Consider the following 19,643-nt stretch of genomic DNA (forward strand, 5'->3'; position numbering starts at 1 on the left):
CATACAGCATACTGGACGGCCTGGTCAAAGTAGATGCTGGGAAGATATTTCCATTGGTAGGAAAGACTTGGAGCTGAGGGCATAGACTTAGAGTTTAGGGAAGACCCTTTAAAATGAAGATAAGGAGAGATTTCTTCAGCCAGAGAGTCATGAATCTATGAATTCACTGCCACAGAATATATTTAAGACTGAGATAGATAGGTTCTTGAGTATGGTTATGGGGAGAAAACAGGAGAACGGGGTTGAGAAACTGATCAGCCATAATGGAATAGTGGTGCAGACTCAATGGGCTGAATGGCCTCATTTCTGCTCCTATGTCTTAAGGCCTTATGTATCAAAATGAGATTGGATTACTGTATTAAGTATTTAACAATGGCTTCAATAATGAAAACTGCTTAACTTTCTAAGTTGACACAAGGGCAAACCTATGAAATGCATGAAGTTAAAAATCACACAACACCAGGTTACAGTCCAACAAATGTATTTGGAAGCACTAGGTTTGGGAGCACTGCACCTTCTTCAGGTGTTTGTCAAGCAGGACTAGAAGATACAAAACTTACAGCAAAATATTACATGCAAGTAAAATGATAAAATTAACAACAATCGAGGATTGTTCAGTCTTTCATCTTTTAGAAAGAGTTACAGGGTTTGGTTCATTAATATGTAAATCCCAGAACTTTGAAGTTACATTCTCAAGTTAAGGTTTTATATATAAAAAGGTGACATTTCGGCTCAGACAATACATTAAAAGTTTGAGGTTCAGAGTCAGTCTGTATCTTAATCTTGACTCAGACTGGTTCTATTTTCCAAAGTGGAATTGACCCAATATTATATGGATTGACTGCCTACCGGTTGTGCATGTATTGAGCAAAATTGAATATATCTGTCGTTATAATTCTGCAAATACCAATTCACCCTGTGGACTTCTGTGTGTGCGTGCGAAAGAGAGAGACAGAATGTGAGCGTGTGCGTGTGGATGTGCGCGCATATGCCCCAAAAAAATACACATCTGGTAAGTACCCAATGCAGACAGTCAATCCATATAATAATGTTGTAAATAGGACTAGTCCTGAGTCAAGATTGCAATATGGACAGACGCTGACTTCACACCTTTAATGCATTGTCTGAGCTGAAATGTTACTTTTTAATAAAACATTAACTTATCTTGAGAATGTAGTTCTGGGATTTACTTGTTAATGAACTGAAACCATAACCCATTCTAAAAGATGGAAGACTTAACAACAATCGAGGTTTGTTAAATGTATCATTTTACTTGCATGACAATAACCTTTTGGTATAAATTCTTTGTCTTACGGTCTTGCTTCACAACCACCTGATGAAGGAGCAGCGCTCTGAAAGCTAGTGCTTCCAAATAAACCTGTTGGACTCTAACCTGGTGTTGTGATTTTTGTTTAAAAAACTTTGCCCACCGCAGTCCACCATCAGCTCCTCCACATTATGAAAACAGGGCAAATGCGTAAAAACAGAAATCTCAATCAGAAAAGACATCAACAATTCTAAAGTACAGTGCTGCAAATATCCGCCACAGTTGCCAGGTAACCTGTACATTGTGTCTGCTGGCAATTGCTAAAATAGGATTTGAGGTCTGAAATGCATCTGCTCTGTTGCATTGTTGGACAATGCTGTCTTCAACATCCCCTTGGGATTTCATTCTTTGTATATATTGCATGCCCCGCTCTTTTCTCTGAGATGCTGCTTTTGCTGTGAGGAAAGAGAGAACGTGAAAAATCATCACCAATTTACAATCAGATCATTCGTGCTCATTCGGATCTTTTTAAAGGAAGAAATGGAGTTGATTATGTATTATCAACCTTAATACTGTCAACAGGAAATACCTTACGTTTAATTCGATTGTAAAACGGAATCCACAAAATAAGTGGAATTTTCCACAAATTCAGAGGTTTCAAGCACTCAAGGTACATTCAAGCAAACACACGAGAAGCTCAGCTCACTGTTTATTTAATGCATCAGTCAGCAGAACACAATTTTTTTGAATCAGGAATCACAAATCACGCTAAAGATTCAGATGGGTATTTTTCAGCATTCCAGACTCATCACAGAGCTTAACAACCTCTGCCTCCATTGCTTATTCCTTGCTGCAACAACCCCGCCCCCCCCCACACCCCCCCACTTAGACAATAATCGTTCATTACCTTTTCATTCACAGCTACCGTAGACACCATAAAATTACAACATTCAAAAGATATATGGATGGATACATGAATCGGAAAGATTGGAGGGATATCAGCCAAGAGCAGGCAGGTGGGACTAGTTTAGTTTGGGATTGTGGTCAGCATGGGCTTGTTGGGCCTGATTCCACGCTAAATGACTCTATAATTGTAGTATCTGTACAAAATAAAAGCAGGCTATTTGGCCCATCGAATTTACACTGATCCTCTGGAAAGCATCCCACCCAAACCCAATCCCTTACCATATCCTTGGGACCATGCACTTCCCACAGCTAATCCACCTAGCCTGCACACTATGTACAAGTTAGCATGGTCAATCCTCCTAACCAGCACTCCTTTGGACTACAGGAGGAAATGTGAGCACTCGGAGGAAGCCCACGCAGACATGGGGAGAATGTGCAAATTCCACATAGACAGTTGGCTGAGGGTGGAATCGAACCCAGGTTCCTGGCACTGAGAGGCAGCAGTGCTAACCATTGCGTCACCATGCTGCTCTTATTGCATTTTAAATTCTTTCTAGTTCTGATGAAAGATCAGAGTTGAAATGTTAGCTCTGTATCTCTCTTTCTGCAAATGCTGCCAAACTCAAGTGTTTCCAGCAGGCTTTTAACTTCAGATTTCCACTATCCATAGTATTACTCTTCTGACTTACCAAGCTCACTTGACCAGCCTAATGCCTTGTATTGTTGCAGCACTCTGCCCAAGGTGCAAGTCCCAGTAGTAGCCACTGCTCTAGAAATACCAAAATGTTGTTTACAATATCTCAGCAACGATCGATGACCAATTCTAGCACCTATGAAAATTCAGCAAAAGAAAAGCACATTAAAAATATTGCAAGCGCATTTAATTTATTCAATATTTCTTTAGTTTGATGCTTGGAGCACCTGGCATTGCCTGGGTACAGTCCTGTCCACAAAAGACAAAACAAATCCAACATCAGTCTACTCTCAAATCAAAATAATGGAAGGCATTGTCAGCAGGGTTACCAAGCAGTTCTTGACAAAACACAATGATGTTCACCAAGCCCACTCAGTTCCTGACCTCATTACAGCTTTGGTCTAAACATGGACAAAAAAAAAAGGTGAATTCCAGAGTTGAGGTAAGATGACTGGCCTCGACATCAAGGTGGCATTTGACAAAGTATGGTACTGAAGCGACTGAACAAAACCAAAGTCAATAGGAATCACGGGGAAAAATAAATTACTTCTGGTTGGAGTTATTACTGATGTATTGAGGTCAATCATCTCAACCACAGGACATCACTGCAAGAGTCTAAGGTAGTATGCTAGTCCATCTTCAACAGTCCCATCAATAACTTTCCTTCCAGCATTTGGTCATAGGTTGGACATTTGCTAACAAGCGCACTGATAAATTTATTCAGAATAGTCAGCATGGCTTTATGCGGGTGAGTTCTTGTCTCACAAATTGAATCTACAGGGACTTGACCAAACCATTTGACAAGGTCCCTCATGGTAGGCTGGTTCAGTCACATGGGATACACGGTGAGTTGGCAAGTTGGAAAAGGTGGCTTGGTCATAGCAGACAGGTAGCAGCTGTGGAGGGTGCTTTTCTGACTGAAGGTCTGTGACCAGTGGTGCTCTGGAAGGATCAGTGCTGGGATCTGTTTGTAATAAGTAATAGGCTTTAGGTGAAAAAAATGTGATGGCCCAACTAGTAAACTTGCACTGAAAATTGGTAGAGTTGTGGATAGTAATTCAAAGTTTGGGTGAAGATTTGTAGCTCGGGTGCTCGTTGCTGTGGTTCTGTTCGCCGAGCTGGAAGTTTTTGTTGCAAACGTTTCGTCCCCTGTCTAGGTGACATCCTCAGTGCTTGGGAGCCTCCTGTGAAGCACTTCTGTGGTGTTTCCTCCAGCATTTATAGTGGCCTGTCCCTGCCGCTTCCGGTTGTCAGTTTCAGCTGTCCGCTGTAGTGGCCAGTATATTGGGTCCAGGTCGATGTGTTTGTTGATGGAGTTTGTGGATGAGTGCCATGCCTCTAGGAATTCCCTGGCTGTTCTTTGTTTCGCTTGCCCTATAATGGTAGTGTTGTCCCAATCAAATTCATGTTGCTTGTCGTCTGCGTGTGTGGCTACTAGGGATAGCTGGTCGTGTCGTTTCGTGGCTAGTTGATGTTCGTGGATGCGGATCGTTAGCTGTCTTCCTATTTGTCCTATAAGGATAGTGGGGATAGTAAGGAAGGTTATCAACCAATACAGCAGAATATAGGCCAGTTAGAAAGTGGTCAAAGAAATGGTAGATGGAGTTTAATCCAGCCAAATGTGTGGTCGTACATTTTGAGCAGTCAAATGCAAGAGGAAAGCATACAGCAAATGGCAGGACCTTTAGGAGCACTGACAAAGATCTTTGTATCCTCTCTAGCCACTGGAGAGGCCCCAGAGGACTGACAAGTAGCTAATGTTGTTCCTCTGTTCAAGAAGGGGAAATAGGGATCATTCAAGAAATTGTAGACCAGTGACGGGAAGCTATTGGAAGGATTCTTAGGGATGGGATTTAAACGCATTTGGAAAAGAATTGCCTAATTAGGGACACTCAGCATGGCTTTGTGCAGGACAGTTCATATCTTACTAACGTGATTGATTTGTTTGCGGTGATTGATAAGGATAGAGCAGTGCATGTTGTTTACATGGATTTTAGTAAGAGTTTTGACAAGGTACCTCGTGGTAGGCTCAGGGAGAAAATTGAGATGCGTGGGATCTGAGGCGACTCGGCCGGGTGGATTCAGAATTGGCTTGCCCACAGAAGACAGAGGGGAGTGTTGGAAGGCTGTTTTTCAGGCTGGAGGTCTATGACAAGAAGCTTTACGAAGGGATCCACACTGGGACCTCTGCCATTTGTGATTTTTATAAATGACTTGCATGAAAATGTAGATGGGTGGATTAGTAAGTTTGTTGATGACAAAAATCGGAGGTGTTGTGGATACAGTAGCTTGTCAAAGAATAGAATGGGACATAGGTTAGTTGAAGAGATGGGCGGAGAAATAGCAAATGGATTTCAATCCAGGCAAGCATGAGGTGTTGAGACTCAGTGATCAAATGTTAAGGGAACATTAAATGGCAACACCCTTAACAGCAATGATGTACAGAGGGATCTTGGGGTCCTAATCCATAGCTCCCTGAAAATGGCCACAAAAGTAGACTGGACGATAAAGAAGGCACATGCCATGCTTCCTTTTATTGCTTGGGGCATCAAATACAAGAGTCAGGATGTGATGTTGCAGCTTTATAAAAGTTTGTTTAGGTCACACTGAGTATTGGTGATCATTGGTGGACACCACACTACAGGAAGGATGTGGAGGCTTTTGAGAGGGTGCAGAAGACTACTATTACCAGGCTCTACCTGGATTAGAAGGTATGAGCTGCAAGGAGAGGCTGGACAAACTGGGCTTGTTTTCTCTGGAGTGGCAGAGGCAGAGGGACACCTGATAGAAGTTCATAAACCTTTGAGAGGCATAGACATGGTTGACATGTCAATCTTTTCCCAACATTGAAACATCAAATACTAGAAGGCATGCATTAAAGGTAAGGATAGGTGTGCGCGCGGGGTGGGGGGGATAAAAAAGAGTTCAAAGGAGCTATGAGGGGCAAGACTTTTGCTTTTTAAAACACAGTGGTAGGTGCCTGGAACACAGTGCCAGGGGTAGGAATGGAGGCAGATACATTAGGGGTGGTCAAGGTGCCTTTGGATAAACACATGAATAAGGAAGGAATGGAGGGATATTGACCACAGGCAGGCAGAAGGGATTAGTTTAACTTGCCGTCATATTCTGCACAATATTGTGGGCCAAATGGCCTGTTCCTGTGTTATATTGTTCTACGTTCTATGTACAGAGACACCTTGGCGTGCAAGTCCATAGCCTCTTGAAAGTGGCAGTAAAGTCAAGACAATGCATAGGTCATGGAAATGATTACAAAATTTGGCAACTCGTGTGGCAACTATAGTTCAGCCACATTTGGAGTATTCTGTGCAGTTCTGGCCTCCACGCTATTGGAAGGATGTACAGGCTTTGGAGAGGGTGCAAGAGAGGTTTACCAGGATGATGTCTGGATTGGTGTGTAGTAGCTGTAAGGAGAAGTTGGACAAACTTGAACTGTTTTTGCAAGAGATTCAGAGGCTGAAGGGTGATCTGATGGGATATAAAATTGAGAGGCTAATGGAAGGCCACTCATCGGATAATTGGGAGTCTTTTTCCAAGGGTGGAAATGTCAAATCTAAGGGGACATAGGTTTAAGGGAAGAGGAATAAAAGTTTAAAGGAGATGTGCAAGGCAAGTGTTTATTTCAAAAATAGAGGTGCCTGGAATGCATTGCCAGGGTAAGTGGCAGTAGCATGTATGATAGCAGAAATGATAGTTTAAGAGTCAGATGTGTACAGGCTGGGAATAAAGGGACATGGCTCATGTGCAGGCACATGGGATGAGTTTGGAATGGTCAGTGCTGAAATGGCATGCTAAAGGGCCTGGTCCTGTGCTGACTGTTCCATGTTCTATTAAAAGCCCTTCCTGACACCAAACATGCCGCTTGGGCACAAAACTCCTTTTCAAATGTACAATCACAGGAAGTATTATAATTTCTATTTTTGAGATCCTATTAATCAGTAATGTTCATCATATATAGTTAAAAATCATGCAACACCAAGTTATAGTTGAACAGATTTATTTGAAAGTATAAGGGCGGCATGGTGGCACAGTGGTTAGCACTGCTGCCTCACAGCACCAGAGACCCGGGTTCAATTCCCGCCTCAGGCGACTGACTGTGGAGTTTGCACGTTCTCCCCGTGTCTGCGTGGGTTTCCTCTGGGTGCTCCGGTTTCCTCCCACAGTCCAAAGATGTGCAGGTCAGGTAAATTGGCTATGCTAAATTGCCCGTACTGTTAGGTAAGGGGTAAATGTAGGGGTAAAGGTGGGTAGCGGGTCGGTGTGGACTTGTTGGGCCGAAGGGCCTGTTTCCACACTGTAAGTAATCTAATCTAATAAGCTTTTGGGGCGCTGCTCCTTCATTAGGTAGCTAAAAGCACCAAGGAAGTTTGAAAAAAATACTTACCTTGCACATCTCCTTTAAAGTTTTCTCCTATTACTTTAAATCTATGCCCCCCCTCAGTATTTAACATTTCCACCCTCGGGAAAAAAACTTCCAGACTCCGAAAGCCTGTACTTCCTGTCAGACTTTAACATGATTGTTGTGGTTCTGTTCGCCGAGCTGGGAATTTGTGTTGCAGACGTTTCGTCCCCTGTCTAGGTGACATCCTCAGTGCTTGGGAGCCTCCTGTGAAGCGCTTCTGTGTTGTTTCCTCCGGCATTTATAAACGTCTGCAACACAAATTCCCAGCTCGGCGAACAGAACCACAACAACGAGCACCCGAGCTACAAATCTACTCACAAACTTTGAACTATAACTTGGTGTTGTGTGATTTTTAACTTTGTCCATCCCAGGCCAACACCGGCACCTCCGCATCATCATAAATAGGAAACTACACATACAAAATGAAGCATCAGTGTCAGGTAGATGCCATGACATTTTTCTTTATGAGAAAGCCCTACTCAAAAGAGAGGTAACAATAAATTGCAACTCCATTTTCTAACCAGCACAAAAATGAATTTCATTAATGCAATGCCTGAAGTCGTCTTGTTTTTAAATAGGAAAAGTGGTTCAGAAGAGAATTGCATTTTGATATTTGACACTGATCACTGTTTCTATCCACCTGCCGTGTCCTCCCTCTACGCCCATACAATAAATCAAATGCATGTGTTAAAATGAAACCACAAGCACTATTGTAGGCCTAATATGAAAATTATTTTTTTCTTTCCAAATCTACCTAAAAGAGAATTGAGTGAATGGATTGTCTAAGCTCAAGACAGTGATGAACAAAAGGCACTTTGATGGTGTTCTGACAAAACATGGCATGAGCATGCTCTCATTAAGTTAACTGATCGTCCATGTAATCCCAAAGTAGTGGAACACTACTGTTAAAATCCTTGACAATACATTTTGATAAAGTGACTAAAATTATGTTATTTGTTCTGGAAAATGTTCTTTTTACTTATTACTTATCGTATAACATTTGAGACATTAGTAGCTAAAAATCTGATTTGAGGCAGCAGTGCTAACCACTGTGCCACCGTGCTGCCCACAATTATGTTATTTGTTCTGGAAAATGTTCTTTTTACTTATTACTTATCGTATAACATTTGAGACATTAGTAGCTAAAAATCTGATTTACTGGTAATACACAAACAGCCTTGAGCGTTCAAGCCCATTTCCCAGTAAATATGGAAAAATGCCAGAGAACTCCAGGTCCCTTCAGGTAAATGCAGCACATCAGGGTAAAGTATAAAGTTACCTATACTTATATCTATATTTAAAGGCTGGTTTTGGATTATTGTAAAAGTACTATAGAAAAGATGTTCTGAAATTTAAAAGGGTTCAGTCTTAGGGCAAATTCTTGATTCATTTTTATTTTAAAAGAAAGAAGAATAGAACATCTAGAAATTGAAAATATAATAAGTAAGCTAGAATGATTTTCTTTTGCATAACCAACCATAATGATTTGTGAACAATGAAACACAAGTCAAAAATACATCAGATTTCCTCAAACAACTTACCAGCTGAAAATACATAGGATTGTACCCTCATTGTGCTTACTTTTTAGGCATACACAAGGGCAGCCCATTGACTTTTCTGTGCTAGCTCTCTCCAAGAACAATTCCATCAATCATACTTCTCCACCTTTTCTCAATAAGCCAAACATTTTATTTTCTAATGATTACTCAATTTCCTTATGGAAGTCATTACTGAATCTATTTCCACCACACTCCTTAGACAGTACCTGCAACTTCTATTCACTAAAAGAACAAGGGTAGCATAAGAAAGGGATCAACCTGTACTCTCCCTCTAAGCCACAATCATCCTGACCAGTACATGGTATATGTTTATACAAACTGCAGTAGTTTGAGAAAATGGCACAACACCACTTTCCCAAGGGTATCCCACGAAAAGAATTGTATTTTAATATGGAGGAAAATGGTAGTGAGGCCAAAAGGGGTTCAGACAATCTGAAGATCAGGAAACAGGATTATACCAAGCTTTTGTCAATAAAAATGTCAAACCAAAATACATTACAGTGAGTGTCTGCTCAGGAGCAATAATAAATAATTACTTATAACAATCCAGTATAAAAAGCCTTAACAGTTCGGGAGAAGAGAGCCATATTGGAGTTGAAACATTACTCAGTTTCTCTCTTCACAAATGCTGCCACAGAGTTTCTCCAGCACTTCAATTTTAAATTGATTCCCAGCATCTGCATTATTTCACTTATTACCATCGATTGTGCTCTCGTTTAATTTATCAACATAGTGCATAAACATGGAACTTGCTCAACCTAGTCTGTGTAACAAAGATGCGAGATGACATATCAGGGCTGGATACAAAACAGAAGGAAACACAAGCTCCATTGTTTCCTCATTGGATTCCAAATTCTTGGTTGGCACATCTGCAGCTTTCATTTCAATATCTTCTCCATCTTTGTGATCAGGATAACTCCCTCTATGTAGGCATAGAAGCAAAATAAAAAATGTCAGCAAACAGATTTAAAGTAGTTTCTTGTACTGGAATATGTAAGGGTGGTCCATGTTTGAAAGACACAAAATGGTTGACAAGAGTTAAATAAAATGAGACAGCCTGCTCCAGCATTAAGACACAAAATGGCTGACACGAGATAAACAGGATACACAGCCTATAAATAACAACTACTAATCTTTCTACTTTGCTTATAAAATAAAAAAGATATGGCCAGAAAGCAGATATTTACAGGGAAATTTATTCATCTTGCTATTTACCAACGCCTTTCAAGCCCATTTATCCTATTTTGATTTCTATAGTGTCTACACTCTGAGTCTGTTTGACAGGTGACAAGGTGGGAAATTGTGATTTAGGCTTTCACTGATTATGTTTTATCAGACTTCTTTGACACTATGTGGCCCAACAGTTAGAAGGAGAACACGTTTAAACAGAAATCATGAAGTGCGTGAAAACAGAGCTTGCTGTTTGGGAATAGGAAAACAAAATACATCCGAGACACAGAAATCCAAACCAAGACAAAGAAAACCCTTAGCACCGAGGTCACCATTGGCTTCTCCAAGCAAATTGCATCTTTTCTTTTCCTCATCACAAGCATTAACATGTTCAAGGGGCTCGCAGAGGGCAAAAAAAAGGGTTGGCAATGAAACGGCAGTTGCAAAGACCTAAGGGCAAAGGGTGGGGTAACAGATGGAGGAAGGAGAGATAGTGTCTAAGAGCAATTAGCTGTTATAATGTTAGCAACCACAGGGAGCTGGAAAGGACATTGATGGGCATAAGGACATAAGAAACAGGAATAGGAATAGACCATACATGACCAATCAATCCTGTACTACTTTCCAAATAGATTGTGGCTGCTCGTGTTTCAATCCATTCCACTCTGCTCCCCTCTCTCTGGATTTAGAGACATAAATCAATCCATATCAAACATATGCAATGTTGCTGCATCCACAGCACTTCAGAGTAAAGAATTTCAAAGAACCACAACCATTTTAGGGAAGAAATTTCTCACTTCAATCCTATATCATCAGCCCCAATCCTAAAAGTGTCTCCCCTGGATGGAGGTTCCCCACCCATGGAAAACATCTTGGTTTCTGCTCTGTTAAGACCCATCATAATCTTAATCACTGCTAATTCTTCAAACCATAAGAACACAGACCCAATTTAATCAGCTTTTCTTCATAGCACACAGTCTTTTGATCCCAGAAACCTAGTGAACCTTCACTGTACTGCCCCCAAAGCAGTTATATTGTTCCTTAAATATGTCATAAAGCTGAGGTTCACCCACCCCCTCCCAGAAAACTGAAACCAAAATACCCAGAGGAGCACCTCACCTCAATCTGTTAAAAGGTGTGTGAAACGTGGCATACCCCTGCCTTTAACCACTTTTAGTAGTTAAATAAAAGAAATCCCTGACACTTGCTTTAAAATTAACAAGTAACAATTTATTTATCCAACTCTAACAGTGAACAAATTAATTGAACTACTAACAAGCAGAATAAATCCTTTCTAACTATTTACGAATAAAGCAAGACTCTAATGGTATGTTGTTCCAATAAATACATGTTCCACGTACACAAAAGAAAGAATTCAGTCTCTCGAAATTACGACCAGGTTATTTATATTTATTGGATTCCCTACAGTGTGGAAACAGGCCCTTCGGCCCAACCAGTCCATGTGGCTTCCAAAATGTCCTGTGCCTTCTCCATTGATGCTTCAGTCAGAAATGCCTTCTGCATCAATTCTTTCTGTCAGGAATGTTAACTAGTTGTGCCGTTGGTACCACTGTTAGCGAGATGGTGCTTTCTCTACGACAGAGGAGGTTGAGAGAGCAGCGATTCTTGCTGGGGAGTTGAGGGCTGTTAGCTCTGCCAGATGGCAGGTAGCTCTAGGGTCTTTGTCCAACTGCCCCCTTCTTCGTACCCTTGATGACATTAATATTTCTCCACCAGAATTGTTGCTATGTTGTCGAAACCGTCAGACTTAAATTAAACAGGTTTTGTTGGTATCTAAGTACCTGGTTCAAATTGATTGGCTAAATTCAAAATCCATTTGTTTTGGTAATAAAGAAACAGCTGCTTGGCCAGCTAACTGTCCAGTGTTTCAATACTAATGTTTCAATTCGGGTGCTGCGTACTTGCAAACTTTCAAGCTGCTACTCACAGACATCCAATTTAAATCTCCAAGCCAATAGAAAGCACTTGAACTTTTAAAGGGACCATGCAATGCTATCTCTCCCTCGCATTTTCCAAACACCAAATTTGTAACTTCTTGCCTTCCAATTCACAAGTATTCTACTCAATTTTATAACAAATGCAAAAGCCCAAACTGCATACAGCATTCCAGATGTCGTTTCATCAAAGACCTCTAAATTTGTCACAATACCTGCTTAATTATTGTACTTCAGTCCCCCTGCAAATAAAAGGCTAAACTTTTCAGGTGAACGGGGAGTCACAGCAGAAGCTGATGGGTGTATACCAAACTTCAGAAAGAAAAGATGATGAGTGACAAGATTCACAGAGCATGCATCAGTATGTTGAGAATTAAAGAGATGGAGAAACTAATTAAAAACCAATAAGAAGGCCAGGAATCTGCCAAAACAGCTGAACAAATGGCCCTGAAGAAGAGATTCTCAAGATCCCGATGGGCAAAGCGAAATCAGTTTTTACAAGGCGTGCTTGATATGAGCAAAAGGAAACCCAGAGTTATGTTTGCCATACAGCTGATTGCTGAGTCAAGGGTGGTTTTGACAGAGGTAACTGATCAAAGTAATAGATATCCTTCAAGTTAGTTCTCCCAGTTCAGAAGAGCATAGATGGTGCAATAATGGAGAGGAAACAATGGACAAAGAGTCAAGGATGAGCTGGGGATGAGATCATTAAATCAGATGAGAAAGCATGCCTGTTCAAAGACCAGTCCACAGCTTCCCAAAGTGGGGGCCATGAAAATTGAAATTCTGGGGTCCCAGGTTTTGAGGTAGCAGTGGCCATCACGGAGATTCACTCCAGTTGTGACAGCAGTAATCTCACTAACAGGCCCAAGCTTCACAGCACCTCCTGCAATGCCCAGGACAATTTCCAAGCCTTGCTATGTGGTCAAAAGTGGAAAAATTCTGGGAAGCATTGGGCTAGGCAGTTTACATTTGAGCGTGCAGTTCCAAGCAAACTAGTTATTAACCCATAAGCAAATGCTCAAAGAGGTGGGGTTGACGGAAATATTGAAAAAACATGGATGGTGAGAGATAAAAGGCGATTAGGTTAAAGTGTCAAATATTAAACATTTTTAAAATAGTGCCCAAGTTTCTACCAAAAGCAGGATTATTTCTCATATACATGCAATATGAAAAAGGCATTTTTTGTTACCTAAAGTCATAGAAGTCTGCAAATTCAAGAGCAACATCTCCATCTGTGAAGCGTTTACAATGGCTGCTGTCAACCATATGAGCTCGGACAGCTTCAGTCGAGTAAAAGGACCGCCCTTTCTCATTGCACCACAGGCAAACGTTTCCCAGACCAACCTTTGTAAGCATCACAAGCAGCTACTTCCATAATGCTGAATGAACCACATCCACAATCTTTTGGCATCTCATCAAATTTAAGTTTTGAACCCAAACAGTTAAAAATACATAGAGCATTACAGCGCAGTACAGGCCCTTCAGCCCCCGATGTTGCATCACATCTGTGAAACCAATAAGAAGCCCATCAATCCTACATTACTCCATTCTCGTCCATATGCCGCTTCAGTGACCATTTAAATGCTGTAAAGTTGATCAGTCTATTACTGTTTCAGGCAGTGCGTTCCACACTCATACTACTGAGTAAAGAAACTACCTCTCACCTCTGTCCGATATCCATCACCCCTCAATTTGAGAGTATGCCTCCTCATGCTAGTCATCACCATCCAAGGAAAAAAGGCTCTCCACCCAATCTAACCCTTCGATTATCTGATATGTCTCAATTAAGTCACCTCTCAACCTCCTTCTCTCCTAACAAAAACAGCCTCAAGTTCCTCAACCTTTCCTCGTAAGATCTTCCATCTTTACCAGGCAACATTCTAGTAAATCTTCTCTGAACCCTTTCCAAAGCTTCCAAATTCTTCCTATAACGCAGTGACCAGAACTGCGCACAATACTCCAAGTGTGGCCGCACCACTGTTTTGTACAGCTGCAGCATGACCTCATGGTTCCGAAACTCCATCCCTCTCCCAATGAAAGCTAACACATCATAAGCCTTCTTAACAGCCCCTAACAGTGGCAATTTTCAGGGATCTATGTACGTGGACACAGAGATCTCTCTGCTCATTTACACTACCAAGAAACTTACCTTTAGCCCAGTACTCTGCATTCCTGTTACTCCTTCCAGAGTGAATCGCCTCACACCTTTCCGCATTAAACTCCATTTGCCACCTCTCAGCCCAGCTCTGCAGCTTACCTATATCCTTCTGTAACCTACAACTGTACCAACTGCAAATTTAACTAACTCATCCTTCTATGCCCTCATCCAGGTCGTTTATAATGACAAACAGCAGTGGACCCAAAACAGATCCTTACCATTCACCACTAGTAACTGAACTTCTGGATGAACATTTCCCATCAACCACCACCCTCAACTAGCCAATTTCTGATCCAAACTGCTACATCACACTCAATCCCATGCCTCCGTAATTTGTGCAGTAGCCTACCATAGGGAACCTTATGAAAACGTCTTACTGAAATCCATAAAAGCCACATCAACAGCGTTAACCTCATCCATCTGTATGAGCATCTTCTCAAAGAACTCAATAAGGTTTGTGAGGCACTACCTACCCTTCACAAAACTGTGTTGACTATCCCTAATCAACTTATTCCTATTGAGATGATTATACATCCTATCTCTCATCACCTTTTCCAACAGTTTACTCACAACCAAAGTAAGGCTCCCTGGTCTGTGTCTACTCCCCAACTTAAACAAGGGAGCAACATTTGCTATCCTCCAATCTTCTGGCATTGTAGACAATGACTACAAAGATCAAAGCCAAAGGCTCGGCAATCTCCTTCCTGGCTTCCCAGAGAATCCTAGGATAAATCCCATCCGGCCCAGGAGATTTACCTATTTTCACACTTTTCAGAATTTCCAACACTTCCTCCTTGTGAACCCCAATCCCATCTAGTCTAGTAGCCTGTTTCTCAGTATGCTCCTCAGCAACATTATTTTTCATCAGTATTCACACTGGAAAAAGACATTCATTTAGCGCTTTTCCTATCTTCTCTGACTGCATTCACAACTTCCCACTACTGTCCTTGATTGGCCCTAACCTAACTCTAGTCATTCTTTTATCCCTTATATAGCTATAGAAAGCTTTAGGGCTTTCCCTGATCCTATCCGTCAACAACTTCTCATGTCCCCTCCTCACTCGTCTTAGCTCTCTCTTTAGGTCTTTCCTGACTACCTTTTAACTCTCACTCGCCCTAACTGAGCCTTCGTATCTCATCCTAACATAAGCCTTCTTCTTCCTCTTGACAAGAGCTTTAACTTTCTTAGTAAACAACAGTTTACTAAGGAGTTTGTGCGTCTGTCATATGATCAATATTTTAAAATAGAGACAGAGTGTGGCGTGAACAGCAGTTTACTACAACTCCGAAATGCAAAACTAAACTAATTTAAGCATTGTCTTTTGACAGTCAATTTACTATGCATTAAAAATGATAGGTGGGTCATATTTCTCTGGCTATTATGTCCAACTGATGGTAGACTTAAATTTCTGAGTCTTCACTCATCCAAGCGATATGAAAGTGAGACCATCAGATTAAGGTATAGTCCCACTTCTCACTCAAGATCACTCACAACCAAATTCAGCCAGATTAATTTTCACCAAATTCTCAGTTGTGTGTCAAATATTAATACTTTTAGAAAATGTCAATGCTGTGTCCAGGAGTTTGTTTAGTGTTCTTTTATGCTAGCTCTGCTTGGCAGTTCTCCATAGCAACACAGCTGGGGAAGGAATGTTAGTTACACAGTGAGAGGTAAAAGATCAAAGGATCCCTGTTTCACTAGGTCTGAATCACTGTATATGAAGATTCAACGCAGCAAGACGACCACCCTTTCAGATGACTGGTTTTAATTGTCGCACTTATCAGACAATTTTCAGCAGCGACCCTATTTAATTTTCCTCTACAGTTTATGCCTTATTAAAAGCTAAGTGGATTAGTTTGTCATTAAGAACATTGTCAAAATGTACATTTCGTTCTTACTTACCCAGGTACTTCATCAAACCCTTTAGATCCACTAAATATTCAATGTCAGGAATAAAAAAAACTGTGCGTCTTTGTCATATGATCAATACTTTTCAATAGAGATCGAGAGTGATGTGAACAAAATAAGCAGTCTGTTATTGGAATACTGCCAGGTGGAGAGTCTTCACTCAGCTTACCTGCTCGGCTCTCGTTTTTAAACTGTTCCTCCTCATCACAGGCAGAATCCACATCCTCCCATTCACCTAGTAGAAAAAGTGCAAAGTTGAAACTAAAGGCATTTTTAAACTTATAATACATGTAACAGTGTTCCATTTGATATAAATCTCTGTACAATGTATGAGTGCGAATATATTCAGAGCTGGCAACATTTTCTCAGTCAATCAAGTGGAGATCAATTTAACTAGGTCCCATTGTGCCCAGGAGTGCAGTAAAAATCTCCTACAACCTCTTTCGTCAGTCAGAAGATACAGAGGCCTGAACACGCACCAGCAGGTTCAGGAACAGCTTCTTCCCAGCTGTTATTAGACTGATGAATGGACTCTCTAACTTCAAATATTACTGACCTTGCTAACAACGCTCTCACCTAGTGCACACCCTGTGCAATGTACCTTCCATTCCACTAAGCCTTTCTGATCTGTACATCTTTTGTTACTGTGATCTTCCTGCAATGCTCAGAAACAAAGCTTTTCAGTGTAATTCAGCACATGTGACAATAAATCAATTAAATCAAAATTAACGTACCCAGAAGTGAAATCATTTATTACTGAGAACACCTTTGTTAAAGGAAATACAAATTGCAACACTTATAAAACAAATTTTAAATAATTGAGGTTGCAGAAGTATCAGATGCTCACAAATAGTACCTTTTTGTCAGTAAGGCATTTCTATAACTTTATCAAAATGTGTTTAATGCATGTATTAATTAGGGTCTGAAGTATTAGGAGTGTACAGCCATCACATGCTGGTTGTTTAGATACACTCTCCACTCTATCGAAATAAATACTGGTGAATTGCTAAATGAGTTACCTTGTGCTTAGGAGTTAGAATATTTCTTAACAAGAGAGAAGGTGGTGGAAACTTTAGAGCAGTGGGCATATCCTATAGACAGTTGTTAAAACTGAACCAGAAACAAGATGTTGATTTGCTATTATTTACCATCATCTTCATCCTCCATCATAGTTTCCTCCTCAAAATACTCGAGCTGTTCCAATTTTGTGGCTCGCTGTTTGAACCAGAGTGACCGAGGTGGTTTGTCAGGCTTCTTCTTGTTCTGTTTGCTGCTAGCTGTGACCTGAGACTCAAAGTCTTCAGTTACTGGGACAACAGTCTTTTTCCTCTTTGAGGGAGCCAGCTGAATGGCTAGATTCGCGGTACCTTTGTCCATTCTATACTTGCTTAGCCCCATCTCCAAATCTTTCACATTCAGCCTTTCCAGCTGTTCACTTGCGACGCTAGTGGACTTCTTTTCTGCGTCCTGGTGTTTCTTGGATTTTAAATGGTTATCATAGGCATTGAATGTGACAAATCTTTTACCGCAAGAAGTGCAGTCTGTAGCAGTCCCCTTTCTCTTCTCTTCGACAGCTGATCTCAGGGCCAATACACGTTCTTGGAAGTTTTCAACTGTCACCGGAGGCATGTCTGCGACTTTACGCTTCAGGTTATATCTGAGCCAATCTGTTTTGTAGTGAGACCTCTGAATCTCAGCATCGCCAAAAGCCACATGACACGTGATGCAGGTGTAGGAAGACATTGCTTAAAACAAAAATAACATTTAGAACACAGAAAACGAAATCAGGCCCACAAAGAACAAGCATTATCACCACTTTCCATTACAAATCAAATCCAGAGTGCATGCACAATTATCCTTGATATCAACAAGATCTGCTTCACCTCTTGGCTGTATTTATAGCTGCCTAGATCCCACACTCGAATTGTCTACTAAATCTCACTGGCTGTCTTCTCAGAGTCGTAGCGATGTACAGCATGGAAACAGGATCCTTCGGTCCGACTCAAGCATGCCAACCAGATATCCTAACTTAATCTAGTTCCATTTACCAGCACTACGCCCTTCCCATTCATATACCCATCCAGATGCCTTTTAAATGTTGTAATTGTACCAGCCTCAATCACCTCCTCTGGCAGCTCATTCCATACGTGCACCACCCTCTTGTGTGAAAAAGTTGCCCTCTAGCTCCCTTTTAAATTTTTCCCCTCTTGCCCTAAACCTATACCCTCTAATTCTGGACTTCCACACCCCAGGGAAAAGACCTTGACTACTTACCCTATACATGCCCCGAATGATTTTATAAACCTCTATAAAGGTCACCCATCAGCCTCTGACACTCTAGAGATAAGTCCCAGCCTATTCAGTCCCTCCCTGTAGCTCAAATCCTCCAATTCTGGCAACATCCTTGGAAATCTTTTCTGAACTCTTTCAAGTTTCACAACATTATTCTGAAGGGAGGGAGACCAGAATTGCACACAATATTCCAAAAGTGGCCTAACCAACAGCCACAACATGACCTATACTCAGTGCTCTGACCAATATAGGAAAGCATACCAAACACCTTCTTCACTATCCTATCTACCTGCAACTCCACTTTCTAGGAGCTATGAACCACTTTTAAGATGCTCCGTCAAGTTAAATCTCTTTGGCCAAGCCTTCTAATAGAATGTGTCAGACTTGTCTGGTGACACTTCTGGGAAATGTCTTGGAACATTTTATATTAACGGTGCTACATAAATGCAAGCTTGCTGTGACATCACTGATATACAACATACATAGCTTTTAGGGGACTTACGGTGGACATGATTGCAACACCACCTTTGGACAGAGGTGGGTGTGTGGGGGGGGGGGGGGGGGAGCTTGCTGGAGAGATGGAGACAGGAATTTCAACAGCTTTGCCCCTTCCCTACCCTACAATTTGTGGACTACTTTTTAAAAACTTTTATTGCTCTTAACTCAAGTATTTAGGACTCAAGTGAGACTCATGGCAAGTTCCTTTTAAAACAAACACTTTTCAAAAATCTCTTGTTTGGTTTCAAATGTTTTTTTTTTGTTAACCATTTGCAAAATCATCCACATTTTCAGATTAATTTTCCAAAGTCTCAGTTGAAAGGAAAACTCTGCAGGGGAGCAAAAGAGAACAATTACGGTTTTTAATTGCCAACATAAAAATGATTATGAAGATCTTTAAAAATAATGAACATTTTAAATCCAAAGGAGGAATGCATTGCATTGGCATGCCAACCAGTATGCACGGTGCCTCCAACAACTGCACTGTGTTGCAGGTTAAAGGAAACGTTGGTTATCGGGAAGGGGGAACATCTCCGGGACGCCTGCACCAATCAACCACACCGCCCCTGTGGCCCAACATTTCAACTCCCCCTCCCACTCTGCCGAGGACATGGAGGTCCTGGGCCTCCTTCACCGCCGCTCCCTCACCACCAGACGCCTGGAGGAAGAACGCCTCATCTTCCGCCTCGGAACACTTCAACCCCAGGGCAACAATCTGAACTTCAACAGCTACCACATTTCCCCTTCCCCCACCTCATCCTAATTCCAAACTTCCAGCTCAGCACTGTCCCCATGACTTGTCCAGACTTGTCC

General features: G+C 41.3%; 1 pseudogene; it reads right to left on the reverse strand.

The window, feature by feature from the left end:
- Positions 1-1,518: 1,518 nt before the first annotated feature.
- LOC122544430 overlaps positions 1,519-19,643 on the reverse strand; it is a 21,732-nt pseudogene continuing 3,607 nt past the window's right edge.

This window comes from Chiloscyllium plagiosum, chromosome 48, assembly GCF_004010195.1.
Source record: "Chiloscyllium plagiosum isolate BGI_BamShark_2017 chromosome 48, ASM401019v2, whole genome shotgun sequence".
Taxonomy (NCBI): domain Eukaryota; kingdom Metazoa; phylum Chordata; class Chondrichthyes; order Orectolobiformes; family Hemiscylliidae; genus Chiloscyllium; species Chiloscyllium plagiosum.